General features: G+C 26.5%; 1 protein-coding gene across 2 annotated transcripts in view; it reads left to right on the top strand.

The window, feature by feature from the left end:
- The first annotated feature begins 613 nt into the window (after positions 1–613).
- Positions 614–23807, top strand: part of LOC111675552 (prolyl 4-hydroxylase subunit alpha-1) — a 65317-nt gene continuing 42123 nt past the window's right edge. Inside the window, exons 1-2 of one of the 2 annotated variants that reach the window (XM_023436333.2) lie at positions 614–890; positions 12988–13096. The gene's annotated coding sequence lies outside the window, so the exon portion shown is untranslated. The remainder of the gene's footprint in view (positions 891–12987; positions 13097–23807) is intronic. The other variant, XM_046949178.1, reaches the window with a different exon arrangement.

The raw sequence follows: 23807 nt of genomic DNA, 5'->3' as shown, positions 1-23807 counted from the left end.
AACAAATTAAAATTGTCAAAACTGAATATAAAAAAACTTTCAAAACAAAATATAAAATATACCCGTTTCAGCAGCCGCAATATTGTATTTCTACTCTCATCTGGTAAAAATAAACCAATAAAAAGTGTCTTTGATAAGTTTTTTTATGAATTATAGATGGCGCAATATAACATATGGCTTATTTTGCTGCGCTCAATACACAAACACGTATATTTCTTACGGGAGATTTTTGCTGCGGCACTTCGCCTCTAAGTTATTGAAAAACTTCTTCTAAAAAAGTAAAATTTTGTTCAAGTTCACAAATTTGTTGAAATGGTTGTATTTAAAAAAAAAACGGTATGAATAAAAAATGGTGCATTTTTTGTTTTTGTGTGTGTGTTTTTTTTTAATTACCATTAGCCTATATTAAATAAATTGAAATTTATTTATTATTTTCTTTTTTCAATATATAATATATATTTTCAAATTTCACTAAAATCCTCAAATCCCTCGCACGAAAACCTATCCGCAAATAAAACTTCAAATCCCCAACTTGGGAACAAATCCCTACATCTGGCGGCACTGGTTGAGTGTGTGTATTTATGAATGCAAATAACGAAATAACATCAGTATACAATTGTTATTCTTAAAGCGCGGACGCAGAATTTTGTAACTAGTGAAGTGATAATAAAACAAATACGGAAAACAAAATTGAAAACATAAATAGAAAAGAAACATAAAGAAAAACCGAGTGAAAAAAAGGATTTTTCGTGACAAAATCCTTAAGTGTTATTTATTTAGTTTTTTAATTTAAAACAAAAACAACATTTTATGGAATAAAATAGAAAAGAAAGTCACATTATTACAATTTAATAGCAAAGAACTGGGTGCCAACTAAAATTTATTATAAAGTGAGTGCATTTTCAATAACTTAAAGTGTTTACAATTAATTTGAACTTATTTCTTACACATATTGAGATATTTAATATAAAAAATTGTTTTTATGTACAGAAGAAGTGAGTGTGTTTGTAAAAGTATAAAAAAAGTTAAAAGAAATAAATTAAAGAAGACAAACGTGCGTATCCAAAGAGTAGCAAACAATTTAATTTGTTTCAAGATGTTATTGTTGCCTACCAGCCTGTCTGATTGCTTGTTGTCTCTAAGCAAAACATTTTTTTTGTTGTATTTGCATCATAATCATTCATTTAGTTATTTTGTTTTTATTTTTCCATTTTTTGTTTATTTTCTCTTTATGCCTCTTGTTTTGTTTTTTGTGTGTGTAATGAAAAGCGAACTAAAAGGAAATAATAACAAAAACACATGCATACACTCGGCAAAGAATATTCTTAATACAACCAGATTACAATTGCCACCGCTGGCGACAGGCGAATGTCAAAAGGATGTTTTAATTAAAAATTGAAGAAAAGTAAATAAAATCGCAAATATTTGGTACAAAACATATATTCTGTGAAGGAAATTAGTAAAAATATGTTTGTATCGAAGAGATATGTGTCAAAATCACGATAAACCTATCGTGCAACATGGTAGCAAAGGCTTCAATTTTCCTTATTAAAAGATTTCTTCTGTATTCAACTTTTTAAATATCTAGGACAAGAATCGTTATTTAGCACAAGTTTGGTTTAAGTTTGTATTCTGAAATGTTATTCTTAAGTAATGTTATTCTTAATAATTCTTAAGTAAGTAGCGAACATCTGCCCATATTTGAATGAAGTCAACATAAAAAATACGTTTAAGAGAGTCAGAATCGCTAAAACCCAGCAAAAACTTTACTTACCCGGTAGGTAGGCAAGTAATATTGGAGAAATGTGTAATTAGTTACTTTTTTGGTGAATACCTTCTTATTTTTATTTTGCGATGACCACAAAACTTTTTGCAAATCTGCTTACCCAACTTTTCCAGATTGGTTTGGACTCATACATATGTAAATAACAAAATTTCTAGAAACAACTTTCAAAATCAACTATGGTTAGAAACACTAATTCCTTATTAAACATCCGCAATAGACAATTGGCTAGAAATTCTATTAAAAAAAAAAAAATTATGTTATTGATAACAACAACTTATTACCAAGTAATGTATGAAATAACTACATTACCTACAGTACTTATTATAAAAATTTGAACAAATTTTACTAAGAAGTATTTAAAAACAAAACATCACTTGAGTAAGTTCGCCTTGTAAGCGATAATGTCAATCGCTATAAAGCGATTTTTTAACCTTTCCTACAACGCCAGTAGTTTGTGGTTGTGATTGTAATCATGCAAATACTGGAAAATGTTCAGATTTTTTTAATGTTTAAAAATAACTCATGAAAAATATTGCAATTTTCGAACAATATTTATTAATAGTGTTTAAAAAAACAAAAAACACATAATTATTAATAAAAAAAACAATGAAAATTTTGCTGTTTAACTTTTTAACTTATTTTTTAAATAAAAATCTCATTTCTAACTTTAATCACATTTCAGTTTGTTGTATGACTTAAGTTCTGATAACAAGTAAATGAAGCCCTACTAAGTTTGAATCAGCTTCTTATCTTTTATAATATTTTTCATAAAAAGCCGGCATTGATTTGTTTAGTTTTATTTTTTATACCGACTCTTTATTGTTCTTCATTTGCTGTATTCCTACAAAACCGGGTCAAATTTCAAACAAACTACGAAAATTCTCGAAATATGTTTATTTTATTATTTTTTCATTTTTCTAATGCCCTCATATGTGGACCATTATTTTCCATGTGTATTTTTGCTGTTTATACATATAAACAGTACAATATTTAGTATTTTGTTTAAAATTTTGTGTACACGTCATTTAAAAAATAAAATTTCTTAGGTCAATGGTTGTTGGTTGTTGTTGCTAGTTTAATCAGTAGTAGCCACTGACAGACTCTTTATTATCAATGATGTTCTACATCGTTCTAAACAGCATACGACAAAAAGCATTATGTCGCAAGTACACTAAAGGGGAATTGATATTAAAGTTTCTGGAGTTTTCCTATCAAGCAATGTAATAAATCTTTCATCATTGGCATTTTATATAGATTTTATGTTATGATGTTATGCTTCAATGGTTAAGATTCCTTCCAAAGTTTTACATTTATGTATAAGACATCAATATCAATTACTGTTCTATCTGAGGCCCTTTATGATTCCAAACTACACTTTGTGCATTTGATTTCCCTATAATTCCCGATAGTTTATTCACTTTTGCATGCTTTATGTATAGGAGAGGGTACAAACTCCCTGTAAAGATCAGACCTATATCGATACATTAATGAATTTTTAATGTTAGATTGTATGGTAATATCATAATTTTGCGAAACACTCATAGTTCATATCTAATCTTTGCAAGTAGTAATACGCAGAATTTAGATTGGGAACATTCTGTCGCCTATTATCTTTTGCAAAACAATTGTATTCTAAGAAGATGCGCTAATTGCGCTTTAATTTATCGAAGTTGGGACATGATCTTGTTATTTTCGAGGTGAGAGTAGCAAGACTGTCTACGTAGATGTCAATGGTCGTTGTGTCCAGATTCAGTTCTTAAATACTGCTCACGTAAATTTCAGAATAATGACTCTCGTAGTCTATGATCCAATTTAGCTGTACCACAAGCACATGATACCAGATCCAAACTTCAAACTATTATGGAAATTGAACATACTAGAAATGGCGTGAGCTCCAACATAGTTATATTGATGCAAACAGTTGTAGTAGGTCTTAATTTTCCCTACTGATCTATAGTATAGTGGACTTAAACTAAAAATAATTTGATTGTTAAACTTGTCCTACAAAAGCTTTGAACGCAATATTGCACATTTGTATTTAAATCTTCATTTCTGTCTTTGAAAGAGTTTTAAATGTCAGAGTACCTTCAAGGATTGAATGGAAACTTACCCAACGAATAAAAAATATTAGGATTTATACAGTTGAATTTAAAATAAAATGTAATGTTGAATCTAGTGTCTTCTGTGAAGAAGCTAAAATTAGTATCTCTTATTAATTTCGTAAAAATTGCAGTTTATCATGTTGAAATATTTGGGATCATAGCAGTCTGTAGGGCCCGCTATGATTGGCAATTTTGTATTCTCTATTAGTTAGATAATGCAAGAAGATATGTCAAGGCTGGATCACCCCTGTCCCTGAGCTAACCAGAATTGGATCTACGTTGGATATCACTAACGTTATTTCTGTAGAAACTTTGTCTAAATATAAAATTGCAAAGATTCTTTCTTTAAAAGGCTACCTATGAGAAACGCTGAACAAGCATACAAATGGCAAATATATAAACCTGTTAAGAGGAATACATTTCTAAGAAGTTACACCGGATCTACCTGGTCAACTATATGTGTAAATACTCAACGACCTATTGTTTTATTTTACTTCTACAGTCTGTATAGCCAGCGACTATTGGCAATTTTGTATTCCCTATCAGGCAGATAACACAAGAAGATATGTCAAATTTGGATCGCCAGTCCCTGTGCTAACCAGAATTGGATCTGCGTAGAAACTTTATCAAAAGAAGATCCAATGATTCTTTCTTCATAGATTTCTTAATATAGATTAAAATGATGGTTTTCTTTTAATGAGAAACGCACTAGGCAACAGACAAAGAAATCGGCTTGACAATAATAAAAAGCTGTCATGAGGAATAAATTTCTTGGATGTTACACTGTACCTATCTGGTACACTATTTGGGTAAAGACTTAGGGCCTTATGCAAAAACTGTTACTAAAGTTAACAATGGTTTACTGCACACTTTTTCCATATAAAAACAGGTTTTAACAACCATTGTTAACTTAATCGTTTTTGCATAAGGCGGTCAAAGACTAATTGAGATATATCACTGCTACAGGTTGGACCTAACTCTTTAATAATATACAATTCAATACTTGTAACTAATGGGGTGGTCCTGTCAAGACATAATCGATACAACTCTTAATTAAACTTACACCTTCAAACCGAGTTTTAGAAAGGAAATTTTAACTTTTCACAAGGTATTTGGTTCAATAAACATCAATTCATAAGATATTGAAATATGTACCTACCTGTTTTAAGTACTTTCGATAATAATGCATCGTCTCTTTATTCTAATGACCAACAGTGCATATAACCACTCTGTACCCTACAATCATATACATTTGCTTTTTTTCAAATAGAAATGTAAACCATAACAAATTGTGTTTTGACATAAAAAATCTCAAAAAATATAAGGTCAATAACCAGTTGACACACACACACAGATAAATGTCCACATCTTAGGCAATGTTTTAAAGTTTAAGATTTTATTCCTTTTAATTCTAAAATATGTTGTCTTTTAAAACAATAAAATGTAATTTGAGTTGTTAAAGATTTAACTTAAGATTTTCCTTTTAAAAACAATTCCTTTGTTTTGATTTTTTTAAGTAAACAATTATATATTCTTTTGTAATAAAATAGTTGATTTATAGTTTTTTAAGGTCATTTAAAAGAGGTATGAAGTAAGATAAAATTTCAAGGTTTCGGAAATGAACGAAAGGTATACATACTTTTAAAAGAAAATTCAAATAAAAAACTCTTATAAATCAAGTTTATTCTTGAAGTTTTTGTAATAAAAATTTTGTCCATTCTTTAAAGTAATAAAATTACAATTATTTCAAGTTATAGAGCTAAATATTTATTGATACTTATTTGAGTAGTCGCCCGTAGTAATTGTTTTATATCGCTTATAATTTCTCTATTTGTTTTAATTTAAATAGATTGTTTGGTTGGTCATTCATTAAAAGCTCACTTGTACTATATAAACACACCCATAAGCTGTTTTAGAGCCGATTTTCCATAGAAATTTATACGCACAAACAAAAACACATTTAATAAATTTTAACTTTTAGTTTGTATTTATTCATTCATTCATTTCCCTTTTAACAAGTGATAATCTCAGATTTATTTGATCTTTTTCTATGGCAAGTTAGAGTATTTAAAAATAAAAAAACTATTTATTCTTTTATTGTTCTTTAAATACAATTCTGTTATCTTTTTAAATGAACTCTTTTCATTTGAAAATGTGCCCGAATGCAAGTGTGTTTCTGTAACAGGGTTGGAAAATTGGAAACATAATTTTGATTTGTTCTTTATTAACTAGTTCTAGAATGGATAAACACACAAAAGTATATCAGATTTTTGAAAAGTTAATTTGAAACTAGTGATGTCTATATTACATTTGGAATCAGTTCTGTGGAATATTATTGTAAATCGATGAGTTTAAAAGAGTTGATAAAGAACTATTTTTTTTTTTTTTGGAAAATTTAAGAAATAGGAAACAGATTTTCCATTTGTAAATGAGAATAACCGAAGAGACGCTACATCACTTGAAGAACTGCAGCTCGAATACTCGTTTTAGTAAGTTGAAATCTACAGTTCGATCTCCCTTCAACGATCTCTCTGTTCGCTCTCTCTCTCTCTCTCTCTCTCTCTCCACAACGATAAACTATAACAGGGATGTAATTTAGTTTGCTAACGTCTCCATTTCTGACACTGAAGGGTCTCTCTTGGGGGGATTTTGACAGAGAGAAATAAGACGAAGTAAAGTGTTTTAGGAAAACTTAACAACCATCCTGCCACGGACATACAAAAGCCCTTCATTACAACTAAAGTTGAATATGCTATCAACAATGCCAAATCATTTAAGGCTTCGGGATATCCATGCTGATAAGCGGAGTACCTAACTATGTTATTAAACATATTAGTGAATAGCCTCGTAATTCCTGAAGCCTGAAAAAGGATAGAGTCAGTTTTAAAGCCAGGAAAAGTCATGATGAAGGGTCAGTCATATGGACCGATATCCCTCTCTATTACCCCCAAAGACTCTTGAGTTGCTTATCCTGCCCAGCCCTAACAACTGACAGCAGCTTGTTATCAGCATGGGTTCCGCAAAATGCACAGCCCCACCGCAACATTTATCGCCAATGCACCTCAGCTCTGGCAATGCTTTAACCTGCAGAAGCCTTTGAAAAGACGATCCTAATAGCACTTGACCTGTCGAAAGTCATTGACATTATCAGTCATACCACACAATTCGAGGATATTCTGCAAATCACAAAGCCCACGAAGATATGAATCGGAAATTATCTGAGTGGCTGTCAATCGTTCGTAGAGTTTAGAGATAAAAAGCTCTAAACCTCTTAAAGTAAAACATGGCGCACTACTTTAAGTGGAGTACTATCGCCGCTATTGTTTAATTTCTACAGATCTAAATTCCCCGCGCATGCGCTACAAGGACAAGTCAACGGCATTTCTGGTATGGTAAAGAAACCTTGTTAACTACATATAAAAATATTGGTCGGCCAGTGAATAATAACGCTGTTTCAGTGTAATCACGTATTCAACTGCTTAGCCAATTATATTTATCTTTATCCAATGGATTTATGAATACATACAGTTCTGTTGTAGAGCCCCCTACTAGATTATTTTAAAATACTTCCACAGAACTAGTTCCTAAGGTGACAATTTCAAGCTAAAATCATCAGTTCCAATACCAAAATCTAGAAATGTCCGAAACATCTTTAATATAAAATGTTTCTCAAAACATTCAGTTTTAGTTTAATTTTTTACAAAACATATGCAAATCTCCATCCCTGCTTAGTTTTCAAAATATACACACACAAAAATAAGATTCTAAAGTCATAAAGCTCAATTCAAAATTTCTATTAACGACCAGTCACGTAGACCGTAAATTTATGTGTATAGTACTGCCAGCGTATTTACTTACTACATAAAAAAGTACTCGTCTCAGTCTAAGCCTGAGTGTGTATTTGGTACTTAATTCTCATTAATGTGATGCTGTATGTGATGTCTTTTAAATAATTTTTATAAAAAAACACTTCCACTTTAGATGTTTTTATAAAATTCAATCTAATATTTGTTTGCACATTTTGTTTTTATTTATCTTTCTTATTTTATGTTTTTATTTTTCTCTATCAAGTGCATTTTGTTTTTCTTTGGGTTTTGTTTTGTTGTGGTTTCCTTTTCTTCTTTTTCTTTTGTAGTTCTTATAGGAATTTGAAATGAAAAATCATCCCTTAATTCTAATAGGATATAAAAGATGTTGCCGGATGTTTTATTATTTTGTTAGTTGAGATATTTAATTAATAGTTCTAATGGGAATTGTTGGAAACATAATAAGATTTTTGTTCAGTATTGTTCGAAACTTAAGTAACTATTTTAGCAGCACAACATTTCAAATTTTCAAAATTAAAAAAAATTTAGATCAAAGTCAACATTCTGTTGATTTTATAAATACTTAAATTATTTTTTATTAACTGTAAATTTATTGAAAAATGATTGAAATTAATTAACTGACAAAGATTTCAATATCAATGAATTATATTTAAACACATCAACCGGTTAAAATTTAATCAATCAGATTTTTTTTTTGTAAAATAAATTTAATAAATTAGCAATATTTTTTAAAATGAAAATTTTCGATAAAAATCTATAGAAAAAGTTCGATAAAATTTTATATTTATAGAAAATTTTCGGTGATTTTTTTTTAAATTTTATAAAAAATTATCTTTTTTTAGAAAAATTTCGATGAAATTCTATTTTACTAGAAAAATTCTGATAAATTTTCTTTTCGACAAAATTTTATATTTATAGAAAATTTTCGGTGATTTTTTTTTAAATTTTATAAAAAATTATCTTTTTTTAGAAAAATTTCGATGAAATTCTATTTTACTAGAAAAATGCTGATAAATTTTCTTTTCGACAAAATATTCTCTGTTTATAGTAAAATTTCGGTAAAATATTCTATTTATTGAAAAAATTTCGATAAAATTCTCTTTTTTATAAAAAATTCTATTTATAGATCATTTTCGATAAAATTTCCATTTTAATAGAAGAAATTTTCTTTTTATAGAAAATTTTCGATAAAATTCTCTATTTATAGAAATTTTCGATAAATTATCTTTTTATAGAAAACTTTCAACAAAATTCTGCTTTTTATACAAATTTTTCGATAAAAATCTCTTTTTTATTGGAAATTTTAGATAAAATTCTCTTTTTTATAGAAAATTTTCGATAAAATTCTCTTTTTATAGAAAATTTTCGATAACATTTTCTTTTTATAGAAAAATTTCCATAAAATTTACCTTTTACAGTAAATTTTCGATATAATTCGATGAAATATTCTTTTTATAGAAAAAATTTCGATAAATATCCCTTTTATAGAAAACAATTCTATAAAATTTTATTTCTATAGAAAAAATTCAATAAAACTTTCTTTTACTGAAAAATTTTCTACTAAACTTTTTTTTAATAGAAAATTTTAGATAAAATTCTCTTTTTAGAGAAAATTTTCGATAAAATTCTTTTTTTAAAGAAATTTTTTGATAAATTTCCCTTTTTATTAGAATATTGATAAAATTCTTTTTTTAGAGAAAATTTTCGATAAAATTCTCTTTTTATAGAAAATTTTCGATAAAATTCTCTTTTTATAGAAAATTTTCGATAAAATTTTTTTCTATAGAAATTTTTTGATAAATTTTTTTTTCTATAGAAATTTTTTGATAAATTTCCCTTTTTATTAGAATATCGATAAAAATCTATTTTTAGAGAAAATTTTTGATAAAATTCTGTTTTCATAGAAAATTTTCGATAAAATTCTCTTTTTATAGAAATTTTTTGATAAATTTCCCTTTTTATTAGAATATTTTCGATAAAATATCATTTTTTATAGAAACATTTATAAAAATCTATTATTTTAAAAAATTTTGATTAAATTTTCTTTTTATAAAAAGTGTTAAATAAAATTCTCTTTTTATAGAAGATTTTCTATACATAAACTGCCTTATTCATAATAATTTATTAAAGGTTTATAGAAAAAAAATTGTATGAAAATTTGTTTTATAAACCTTTGATTAATTGTTATGAATAATACCCAAAGTCTCTTTTTATAGAATTTTTTTGATAAATTTATCTTTTTATTAGAATATTTTCGATAAAATATCCTTTATTTAAAAAAAATAAAAAAATCTCTTATTATAATTCGATTAAATTTTCTTTTTATAAAAAAATTTCGATAAAATTCTCTTTTTATAGAATATTTTTGATAAAATCCACTTTTTATATAAAATTTGCAATACAATTTTCTTTTTGTAGAAAATTTTCGATAAAATTTTCTTTAAAGTAGAAAATTTTCAATAATTTTTTTTTATAGAAAATTTTAAATAGCCATAGCTAGGCTCGACAGTCGGTCCTTGTAAATAAAAAATTGAACCTTAAAATATTAATAAATCATATTTCTTTTATGCCGTTTAATTGACAATAAACTTGATTTAAAATCCATTTAAATAATGTTTAATTCATCTACATATTTGCACATAATTATAACAAGGTGTTATAGTGATAATAAAAAACAATTAATTTTTTAATAAAGATTTATTAAAACAAGATTGAAAATATATCACAAAAGAAATTATCAATGAAAACTGGTTGTTAAGATTCCCAGAAAAAACGAACAAACATGATCACATACAACAAATAAAATGAAAGTGTTGCCTTGTCAATTTGGTATGTCTGTTTCCATCAGCCGGTCTACTGATTTGAATTGTAGAATTACAACCTTAGACATGGTCATAATACATACAACACTGGATGGTATTACTTTTTTAACTCGTTTTTTTTCGATTTGTTGCATTTGACTTTAAAACCGATAAGTGGTTACATATCACGCGTAACGGTTTGTGGTCTTAAACTTTTTTAATGGCAAATATCTCATCTCGAAATGTTGTAGGACAAAAAAACCAATACATCTTCCATGTAAATTGTATAATGTTTATATGGTTACGAATAAGTAATAACCGGTGTTAGTAGTTACTTTTTTAAATGTTTTACGTTTTATACAAAACAAGTCAATCTTGCCACCTTGGTATGTGCCTCAGTATACATGGTTTAGGGGCAAATTTGATTTCATAGTTTTTTTATTTGGTGGTTGATTTTGGTGGCTTTTTTTAATTGAAAATATAAAATTTTCTTTTTATAGAAAATTTTCGATAAGTTTTTCTTTTATAGAAAATTTTTTCTTTTATAGAAAATATCGATAAAATTTTATTATTCTAGAAAATTTTCCTTTTATAGAAAATTTTCTATAAAATATTCTTTTTATAAAAAACTTTTGATAAAAAGAAAATTTTATCGAAAATTTTTTATAAAAAGAGAATTTTATCGAAAATTTTTTATAAAAAGAAAATTTTATCGAAAATTTTTTATAAAAAGAAAATTTTATCGAAAATTTTTTATAAAAAGAAAATTTTATCGAAAATTTTCTATAAAAAGAACATTTTATCGAAAATATTTTAAAACAAGAAAATTTTATCGAAAATTTTCTATAAAAAGAAAATTTTATCGAAAGTTTTTTATAAAAAGAATATTTTATCGAAAATTTTCTATAAAAGGAAAATTTTCTAGAAAAATAAAATTTTATCGATAAAAAAAAGAAAAATTATCGAAATTTTCATTTTATAGAAAATTTTCTATAAAAATTTATTTTTATAAAAAATTTTCGATAAAAATTTCTTTTTATAAAAAATTTTCGATTAAAATTTCTTTTTATAGAAAATTTTCGATAAAATTTTCTTTTTATAGAAAATTTTCGATAAAATTTTCTTTTTATAGAAAATTTTCGATAAAATTTTCTTTTTATAGAAAATTTTCGATAAAATTTTCTTTTTATAGAATATTTTCGATAAAATTTTCTTTTTATAGAATATTTTCGATAAAATTTTCTTTTTATCGAAAATTTTCGATAAAATTTTCTTTTTATCGAAAATTTTCGATAAAATTTTCTTTTTATCGAAAATTTTCGATAAAATTTTCTTTTTATCGAAAATTTTTGATAAAATTTTCTATTTATAAAAAATTTTCGATAAAAATTTCTTTTAGAAAATTTTCGAAAAAAATTTCTTTTTATAGAAAATTTTCTTTTTATAGAAAATTTTCTTTTTATAGGAAATTTTCTTTTTATAGAAAATTTTCGATAAAATTTTCATTTTATAGAAAATTTTCGATAACATTTTCTTGTTATAAAAAATTCTTGATAAAATTCACTTTTTCAGTTATTTTTCTATAAAATTCACTTTTTATAAAAAAATCTTCGATAAAATTATCTTTGTATAAAAAATCTTTGATACAATTTTCTTTTTATAGAAGTTTTCGATAAAGTTTTATTTTTAAAGAAAATTTTAATAAAAATATTGTTTTATACGACATTTTCTACAAAATTTTCTTTTTATAGAAATTTTTCATAAAAATTCTCTCGGGGCAAATAAAATTTTTTTTTCTCATTAATAGAGTTATATTTTAAAAATTCTTTCTTTTTTTAATTATATTTTGTATAAATTTAACAAACTTAAATAAAATGTTAATTTAGGTTCAAGTGTATTTTATTAAAATTTTGTATTTTATTATTAATAACAATACTGCTACTGTAAAACAAATATGAAACAAAAACGAAATCACTTTCTCACCTAACCAAATTTCAAGTATTTTTTTAACTTATAGTTAATGACAACAGCAGCTATATATTATAAAAAGATAAAAAATATAAAGATGCTCTAATCGATCATTATTTTTTCATTTCAATATCGAGTTTTTTTGCAGTGAAATAAAAAAAAGAAAATAAATAAATAAAAACCAGTTGTATTTGTCGTATTACATTTCAAGGTAAAAAAATGTTAAATACATCCCATAGTTGAATAAAATCACCTTTTTATAATTTTTTTTTATGTATTTAAAGAGTTTTTATAGATATTTTGTTGTACTTGCAACTATATAATGCCAGCAGTATTTTATAGATTCTGTTGCTACAACTTTATTTAACTATAAAAAGTGTTAGTGTGTCATTAAGGAAATTTGTGTAGAAACACGAGCGCATCTTTTTTCAATAAAACTATTTAATGTTAACGTTTTATTGATGATATTTTAATTGTTTATATATATTTTTTAAATTTTTAAGGAAAGAAACTCGCAACTAAAAACAATTGTTGTACAGCTGATGCTGCTGGATTAAAAAGCAAATCGACAAAACTAACTTATAATTAACGGAGGTTTGTTTTATTATCAAGGTAAGATTGGATTTTAAAGGTGATTATTAATTTCTTTTTAATCTTTTATAAAATCCAGTTAGCTTTGTTTCTTGTTTTTTAGTTTTCTGTAAACAAATTTTTATAGTCTATGCTTTAGAACGGTTTACAGTCTGGTTTTAGAACTGTATATAGTGTGGACCATAGAAGTATCAGCAACTAAACTATAGAAGAGCCTATAATCTGGGCTATAGTCTGCACCATAGAACATCTATAGTCTGGACTATAGAACAGCTATAGTCTGGACTATAGAACAGCTATAGTCTGGACTATAAAACAGCTATAGTGTGGACTATAGTACAGCCAGAGTCTGGACTATAGAACAGCTTAAGTCTAGGCTATACAACCGCTATAAACTGGACTATGGAATAGCCATAGTTTGGACCATAGGACAGCTGTAGTCTGGACTATAATCTGCAGCTAATGTATGGACTATATAACAGCTGTAGCCTGAACTATAGAACAACTGTAGTGTGGACTATAGAACAGCTAAAGTCTGGACTATAGAACAGCTAAAGTCTGGACTATAGAACAGCTAAAGTCTGGACTATAGAACAGCTAAAGTCTGGACTATAGAACAGTCTATAGTCTGGACTATAGAACAGTCTATAGTCTGGACTATAGAACAGTCTATAGTCTGGACTATAGAACAGTCTATAGTCTGGAATATAGAATAGTCTAAAGTCTGGACTATAGAATAGTCTATAGTCTGGACTATAGAATAGTCTATAGGCTGGACTATAGAATAGTCTATAGGCTGGACTATAGAATAGTCTATACTCTAGACTCTAGAATAGTCTATAGTCTGGACTATAGAATAGTCTATAGTCTGGACTATAGAATAGTCTGGACTATTGAATAGTCTGGACTATAGAATAGTCTATAGTCTGGACTATAGAATAGTCTATAGTCTGGACTACAGAATAGTCTATAGACTGGACTATAGAATAGTCTATAGTTTGGACTATAGAATAGTCTACAGTCTGGACTATCGAACAGTCTATAGTCTGGACTATAGAATAGTCCATATTCTGGACTATAGAATAGTCTATATTCTGGACTATAGAATAGCCTATAGTCCGGACTATAGAATAATCTATAGTCTATAATCTGGACTATAGAATAATCTATAGTCTGGACTATAGAATAGTCTATAGTCTGGACTATAGAATAGTCTATAATCTGGACTATAGAATAGTCTTTAGTCTGGACTATAGAATAGTATATAGTCTGGACTATAGAATAGTCTATAGTCTGGACTATTGAATAGTCTATAGTCTGGACTATAGAATCGTCTATAGTCTGGACTATAGAATCGTCTATAGTCTGGACTATAGAATAAGAAAAAGTCTATAGTTTGGACTATAGAACAGTCTATAGTCTGGACTATAGAATAGCCTATAGAATAGTCTATAGTCTGGACATTAGACCTGTCTTCAGTCTGGCTTATAAAACAGACTATAGTTTTGACTATAGAACAGTGTATAGTTTGGAGTATAAAAAAGTGTATAGAGTGTTGTATAGTTGGGAAGATAGAATAGTACATAGTTTGGAATGAAGATAAGTCTATAGTTTGGATTACAGAACGGTTTATATATAGTCTGGACTACAGACGCATCTATAGTCTGGACTATAGTTTTCAAGGGAAACACTTTCATTTAATTTAAACCTATAAACTGATAACAGCCTTTATCTTCAAATCAAAAGTTGGTCACCAAAAAACACTTCAAATATACATAGTTACACATTTATTAACTTAACTAAATAACATACAATTAACAATAATAAATAATTAAAGGTTATCAAATTGTTGTTTAAATGTCACAAGTGATAAGTGTCAAATTTCAAAAATGATTCAAACTCTACAGAATAAACAAACAGAAAACAAAAGAAAACTGTCAAATTAATTTTGTATTGTTTCCGTTAAAACAATAAAGGTCTGGGAAATTAATTATTTAGAAAAAAAAATTCAATGAAATTAAATAAATACAAAAAATATATCACATGATTTTATGCTAAAATATAATTTATGTTAAAAATCTAACTAAACTCTTTTAAACAAATAAACAATTTGTTAGCCTACAAAAATAATTAGTTACGCTAGTAAAGAAAAACAAATTAATTATATAATTAGTGTCTATAATAAACCAACATGTTTTAGGTAAAATTTATTAAAAAAAGCATAATTTTCGCTTGAAAATTTAAAACAAACTAATATTTCTTTAAAAGTAATACAAACACCGAAAACCGGTATAAAACATTTTTAAAATCTTCTTAAGTTGTAAATGTCATTTGTTGAATTTTATTTTTTTTCTTCATTTGAGGCAAAAAAAAATTTTCTTAATTCAGCAGCAGTTTTACTTGTAAAATTTACATATTTTGTTGCCACTCTTTCAACTGCATTTGCGTTTTATTTAAATATTATAACATAATTTATTTAATTATATTTTTAATATTGTGTTAATTATATGAGATTTTTGCTTTTTAACATACGCATGTGAATTTTTTTTTTAATTTTATCAAATGTTTATAAATTTTATTATGGTTTTATTATAATTAAGTTTTTAATGTTTCCAGTCGGTGATTTTTTTTCTAAATAATTTTTAAACCAGTTTTATTTTCTGTTTTAATATTGTTGTAATTAGTGAATGAAATTTTATAGTTATCAATTTAAATAGAAAATTATTTAAATAAAATTGTATACAACAATTTAATAAATCTCAAATCACTTTATGATTGACGTTAACAAAAAACGGGTTAAAATTTAACAATTTTATCCATTTCCTTATATGGCTATAAAAAATTTGCCTAAATTAATAAAAAATTTTAAAATTCACACAACGATTATATTTAAATGATTGGTTTTCTAAACGAAACTTTACGAGAGATCAATTTTTATAGGAACATTTTCGAGAGATCATTTTCCCATTAAAGATTTGTCATGAATCAGTTTCATATAGAAATCTGTTTAAAATGTAATTTTCGTAAAAAGTATATCGAAAGATCAATTTCTTAAAAGAAACTTTACGACAGATCAGTTTTTTTACAGAAAATTTTTCGCGAGATCTGTTTTTTATATTTATATTTCTCATTAAAAACTTTCTATAAAAAAACATTTCGAGATATCAGTTTTCTAAAGCAAACTTTACGACAGATCAAAAAACTTTTCGGGAGATCAGTTAGCTGTATTTATATTTCCCAGAAATCACTTTGAAACATATATATTTTTTGAACATAACTTTCAAAAGATGGTTTCATATAGAAATATATTCCAAAGATCACTTTTCTAGAGTAAACTTTTATATTTTTTTTATAAGAAACTAGTTTTTTATAAACATTTTTAAAAGTACTTTAGAAAAATGTTTCGAAAGAAAAGTGTCTTATAAAGTGATAATTTTTCTAAAATAAACTCTTCGAGTTATCATTTTTTTGAATTTTTATTTCCCATAGACAATTTTTCAAAAAATCCATTTTTCTAGAAAACTCTTCAATAAAAAGTATCTTATAGAATCTCGAGATTTATATATTTAGCACAAAAGACTTTTCAAGAGACTTTTCTCCACATAAATCTAAATCTCTAAAGATTACTTTTATGTAGAAAAATTTTCCATAGATCGATAGATAGAAAGGAATCTTATCGAGGGATCTATATTTTGTTCTTAATTTTGTAAAAGATAACTTATCTTCTGCCAAAAGAATTTTAAGAGACAGAATCCATTCAGTTTTCTATAGAAAATGGATAGAGAGATCAGATTATTATGAAGAACTTCTCGAGTGATCAGTACTTAGTAGGAACATTTTTGACATATCGGTTTTCCATAGAAAATATTTCTATAAATCAGTTTTTTCACAAAAAATTTTTCATGAAATTTAAAAAATTTTTTTCTAGAAGACTTTTGATGAAACTTTTCGATCGATTTTTTTTTGAGAAACGAGTTGTCAGATCAATTTTTTTTATAGGAAATATTTTGAGAGATCAGTGTTTTATATTAAACTTATTGAGGGATAATTTTTCTATAGGAAACTATTGGGTTATATATGAACTTTTCCAGAGATCTTTTATCTGTATTTCTATTACTGATATAAATCTTATTTAGAAATATGTTTCTTATAAAAAACTCTTTGAAGATTAGTTAGTATTTCTGATTCATCATTCATTTTAAATAAGAAACTTTTCAAAAGATCAGTCTTTAAAGAAACGCTTTGAGAGATCAGTTTTGAAAGCTATAATAAGCTTTTCGTGAGATAAGCTTTTTATAACAACAATTTCCAAGAGAAATCTGTTTCTAAGTAATAGAAGACTTTTTATACTTTCAGTTTCCTATAAACAACTATCGTTTCCGTATAGAAAACTCCTCAAGAGATAAATTTTTTATTAGTGAAAATCTTCGAGAGATTGGAGTAGGAAATTATTTATAAAGATCGGATTTGCTTTTTATAGCAACTCTTTGAGAGATCGGAATAAGAAACTATAGAAAACTATACCCATATAAGTCTTTACGTAAGATCAGCTTCCTATAAAAAACTAATGGAAAGATCGGTTTTGTATAGAAAACACTTCATTTTTCTATAAAAACAATTTTCGAGATAATTATACCCTATACGGAATAAGAAACTATAGAAAACTTTTCGAAGGATCAGTTTTCTATTGATCTATACCTATATAAGACTTTACGTAAGATCAGTTTCCTATAAACAACTAATGGAAATGTCGGTTTTGTATAGAAAACACTTTAAGAGATCAGTTTTCTATAATAACAATTTTCGAGATATCTATACCCTATATCTAAGTATAAAAGACTTAACGTGCAAGCGGTTTCCTATTAAAACAATCGGTTTTATATAGAAATTGCTTCAAGAAAACTTTTCAAGAGATCAGAGATTCCTAGAAAAGTTTTCTGAGAAACAGTTTCTTTAAGAAAAATTTATTTGTAGAAATCATTCTTATGTAGAAAAGCTTCTTAGTGATCAGTTTTGATAAATCACATCTACGATATTGGGACATATAAAGCGACGTATAAAACCAAAGCTTTCAGATATTTTTGAAAAAGAAATGTGAATAAGGTTAGATTTTAGTAACAGATCAAATTTTAAGATCAACAAAACATTTCAAATTATGATTTATTATAAATTATTAATCTAATTATTCGATAAATCTAAAGAAATTTAAACAAAATATGTATTTTGCCAAAACAACAAATGCTCAAAATTAAAAAATTGAGAACACTTAACTTAAATATTGTTTAGTAATTTCTTAACATTTAATTTTGATGATTTGGTAGTTTTTATTATTATTTATAAATTGTAGAAAATTGCAACATTAAATATATTTTAGAAAATAAAGAAGCAAAAGTATTAACACGAAATAGGAAGTATTTACAACTCGTAGCTTAACTGGGTCAGTGGTGTTGGTACCTTTAAAACAGACACGCTTATTAAAAAAAAGTATTATTTATTTAGTTTTAAAAGAAACTGTTTACTATTTCAATAAATTTTATTTATTACGAGGTCAGTTGTATGAGTACGTTTATAAACATTCATAAATTTTCTGGCAAATATCATAAATTTAAAATGAAATTTTTTTTTGTTTTTTGCATAAGTTTCTTAGAAAAAAGTCTGTTAAAGTTTAACTTTAACTTTTCATAGTTGATTGGCAGAGAAGCATTTGAAAAAATCTTTTAAATTTCAAACCATCATCACAAATTGGAATAAAAAAAAAACAATACGCTGATGATATGTTAAACTGTTGGTTTGGGCAACACGACCAGCAGCAACATCATCATCGTTAACATTTTCGTCTTAAATTTTCCGTCAACATTTTTAACTTTTTTGTCATTTACAGAGAATAGTAGTGTTCAGCTGAAGAAAAACAATAAACATTGTAACGAAAAATAAAAATTGTAAATGCCTGCAAAACTAACAAAAAAAAGATAAAACGTTTTCCATTAAAATAACATCAAATATCAATAGTAGGGGTATTCATGAAAAGTGACAAAGACGAATTAATTTTTTTTTTGAAATTAATAGATTAAAGGTTTAAATTACCAAAAAAAAAATTAATATGTTTTAAAAGTTTATATATTCAAATTGTAAAATTTCTTTTTAACATGAATCCCCTTAATAAATAACGTTTTAACTTAAATAATGCTCTAACAACGGGGTTTTAAATAAAGGTTAAATATAGCAATCACATCAAAGAACTCACATTGTTTTCTACAAAAACAAAAAATCTCACAATTTGGTATTTCAATTGCAGACAAATTAAACTTACATTATTTGTAGTTAAACTATAGTTGTTTGTAAATCTGTAATTAACAACAGAGGAGTACTTATACTTAAGTATGTTTGAATATTTCAATTAACTTTTGTAATTATGTGTATTTAATTACCCATATCGTTTTATACTTATGTACTTCCTTATTCCCCAACAAAATATATATATTTTTTATTATTTATTATCTAACAAATACAAAATATTATTATTAAATCATTAATTTGCAAATTTTATAATTATGCCAAAGAAAGTAAAGAATGTGGAATAAAAACAAACAAATCGCATATGCAATTAGTTTAATGAATAAGAGATTGAATTTAAATTTTAACATTTATTTTGTAATTACACAAGCCTACAAATATTTAATCCAGTGACTAGTGCTTATGTGCTTCTCTAAAAGACTAAGCTAAATCCCACTTAGGGGCCAAATTTAAGCGTTCAACAGCGTTTTCGAGATATCGTGTTTTAAAGAATTTTTAAACAACTTGAAGAAATTTATTGGAAAAAAGATGTTACGTCATCCGAAGGATTAATTTAACTACTTTCAGTTGTATATTCTTTATTCAAAGCAAAACTTTAGCATGCCATTGTGTCGAGGAAGGAAGAAGATTCTATAGAAGTTTAACCCTTATTTTAAAGCCAACAAATTGAACTTTTAAAGGATATAAAAATAAAGCGTCTGCACTCTATTATTATATCTCAAATATGGACAAATTCAGAAATCTTATAAACTCTTGGTCATGATATTTCGAAAACCTAATGACGTATTGTCATCTCGACAATAATTTAAATGATAAAAATTTACTAATACACTTTCCCTTAAACCCTCTCGAATTTTACCTATTTTACTCAAATATTATTAATTCAGAATACAAAATTTTAATATTTCAAAATAAAAAATTTAATCATTTCAAAGCGGATATTTTTTAGTTACATTTGAATACATCTGAAGAAATAAACCTTGAACTCTATCGGGCCTGTTGTGCGCTTCTTAGCCAGTGCCACAGGTGGGAATCGAACCCACCACCTTCGGTCTACCAGACTAGAACACTAACGCATATTTCTAATAAGAAAAGAGGTGACCATTTGGCATCGTTTAGATTGAAAGGCAAGTAATCATGCCTCTTTGATCCATAAAAGAGAACCATTCGCTTCTTATAACATATATTAGTATATTTGTAAGTGCAATATAATGATAAAGGCAGTCCAGATATCAAAAGAGAATTGCACTAAGATATCTTAAGCTTAGATCTTTTAGAAATATTTGTTCAATTCACAATCGATGTTGTAGCGTTGTATGCGTTGTATGTCAGCAGCTGTTACAATAGTCATAACAATGTTGTTGGTATTTTCTATGCAAAAGTTCTATACAACTCTTACGACAATTGTTCATATGTTTTTCGAATGTCGTAAGAAAATTCAGTGTTGTCAATTGTTTATTTCAGCATATAAATGAAAAATTCAATCGACAAAAACAAAAATAAAATTTTATTAAAAACTTTTTATTTATTAGTTTAAAATGTGTAATAATGACAATAATAGAATTTTAAATAAAAAGAAATTAATTTGGTTTATTTTGCTCGTTTAATTAGTTTAATATTATTTGTTTTTTTTTTACTTTTGACATTGTTTGTTTTGATTGTTTTTTATTGTAAACATAAACTTATGACTTGCTACAAAAATCTGTTCACAATCACTGTTACTACACTTTAGTAGATACAATATACAACTTTATTGTGAATTGAACAATTATGTAACTATGAAAGTGTTGTAACGATTCTTCTTTCTCATTTAAATAATTTCTGAAATGATTATTACATGAATCTGTTAGTGAAGCATCCCTAAAACAGTTCAAATTTGAAAAAAGTTTGCCAGCGCTTTTATAGAACGTGACAAAAGAAGCGAATTGATTCATTCATCATCGACGTATAATCACTTCTACAACAAATTCAAATCCATACGAACTGAAATGAGTCTCATGAAAGGGCCAGTTAGTTATCCCATAAAAAGCCTTAACACATTTGCATTAAGGATTTAGAGATTCAAGATTACATTTCGTGAAAGCCAGGGACCAAAGTATTTTAAATATTCTGCAAGCGTTGAATTTTAACCACTTTGTTTTATCTGCCGCCTACTCGTCGATCGTATTAGATATTTCAACCTATAGTGTATGAGTACCCTTTTTTAAAACAGGTTCTTCCAAGAACAATCTATTTATTGTGGATTTGTCGACAAAGCTTTGAGCGATACAAGGCTGTCTTCGGAGATGTTTATGGATGTATTTTGAATGTATGTTGAATCGATAATCCTTATATAATGCTTTATGAGGGTCCGGTGTTCATAAAGACGGTTTCCTAAACGTGGTTTCTAAAAAAAAATCTCAATCAGTTTTATAGTAAAATCGGGGATAACATAGGTCCCAATGGGATCTTCCCATTTCTTAATAACAAGTACATACATTTGTTCTTTTGTTGTCAGTTATTCCCTAGTTCTGCTAAGCATAGACTAAGATCTGAGTGTGTTCAGATTTATCCAAGTTTGATACAAGTTTGTTGTCGTAGATTTGGTTTAACTCCTTGTAGAATTGTTCCATCAAGTTGAGATGGTCGAAATTTTGTTTTTATATTTTTTGCTAAAAGCTCTAATAACTATAGATTACCGTGCTTTTAGTTCATGACCCCATTAAAATTAACTATTTTAGAATTATTATTTTCAATGACATTTTAAAAGAACACATGAATACATGCATTTGTAAGTAGTTTAAATGTACTGAAATAGCAAGAAAAAACTTAAATTTGTACTTTAACATATAGGTACCTCATGATGTGTCAATATTTTGTTATTACGTGGTTAATAAGTAATAATACTTATGTAAATTTTCTGCAATTTATGTCACTATGTTGCAAGTAATAGTCTTTAATATTTTAGTAGAATTTCACTGCTTACACAGCAATATTTTAAAAATTTATTATTAAAACGTTTATCATGTTAAATATTTTTTTGTTTTCAAAACATTTATTTATATTTGTTCATAAAGAATCACATAAACAAAGAAATCCAACACTTAGTCAGTCAGTCAGTCGCTCAGTCAAACATTTATTTGCTCAAGTCAAACGTATCTGTAATAATTATGGTTATTTTGGTTTTGATGTTTTTTTTTGAAAATTAGTGTTAACGATTATGCGATTAAAGTGATAAATCTTTTTCTTAAACTAATATTTAATTTTAATTTAGGAACAAGTCCAGATTTCTGGGCATTATAATTAGGAAGATTAAGTCAATTATAAACCTCTGTTAATCTCTTGTTAAGGTTCTTTTAATAGCTATTTAAGCTGAGTTTTAAAAATTAAAAGAATTAACCATTACCTAGTAATGCAGATGGTAATGAGTTGGCATGAAGTGATAATCGATTAATCGTAATATTTATTATTTAATAGTAATATTTATTTTATAAACACATTTTTTATAATTTTAACAGAAGTTGAATTGTTAATAGCAACATTAAATAGTCACTGCTGTAATATTGTTATGATGTATGTGTAATTTTTAAAACTATTAAAAAACAAGTAGGAAAGTATAGTCGGGCATGGCCGACCATATGATACCCTACACCATGAGTATATTTTTACAATTTTTACTTTTATAAAATTTTTATTTTTTGTAAAGAAACTTTTATGTTGAATATTACCATAATTCCAAAGTATTTAAGCCATTTATTGATAAAAAACTAAAATTTCTAAATGAGGCTTTATATAGGTCAAATATGGGCCGATCCTCGGTAAATTTGGGAAAAGGATATATTTCTAAATAACAGTTAGTTTTGTTGAGTTTCATTGCGATACAAATGGTTATTTAATATTTGACGTAATTATAGCATAAAAAGTTCAAATCGGGAGGTACGGTTGTATGGGGGCTAGGTGAAATAATGGACCGATTTCAACCATTTTCAATAGGCTTCGTCCTTGTGCCAAAAAACATGTTTGGTCCAAATTTCATCAAATTATCTTGAAAATTGCGGCCTGTACCTTGCGCACAAGGTTTACATGGACAGCCAGCCAGCCAGCCGGACAGACGGACGGACGGATGGACGGACGGACATGTCTTAATCGACTCAAAAAATGATTCTGAATCGATCGGTATACTTTAAGGTGGGTATTGGACCAATATTTTTGTATGTTACAAACATCAGCACAAACGTATAATACCCTCCCCACTATAGTGGTGTAGGGTATAAAAACTGTAAAGATCATGAAACTTCTGCTGAACAAAAAAATACAGACTGTAAAAACTTAACAATTGCATAAAATGTAGATTTTTATTACTTTGTTTTATTTTTCTCTATATATTTTTGAATTTAACTGCATAAATGATTTAAAGATGAGATGCTGCTCACGATTTTTTTTTTTTGCTAAATGGTAA

This window comes from Lucilia cuprina, chromosome 4 (genome assembly GCF_022045245.1).
Source record: "Lucilia cuprina isolate Lc7/37 chromosome 4, ASM2204524v1, whole genome shotgun sequence".
Classification (NCBI taxonomy): Eukaryota; Metazoa; Arthropoda; class Insecta; order Diptera; family Calliphoridae; genus Lucilia; species Lucilia cuprina.
Note: the sequence above shows the minus strand (reverse complement) of the source record. Positions and strands in the feature narration are given on the sequence as shown.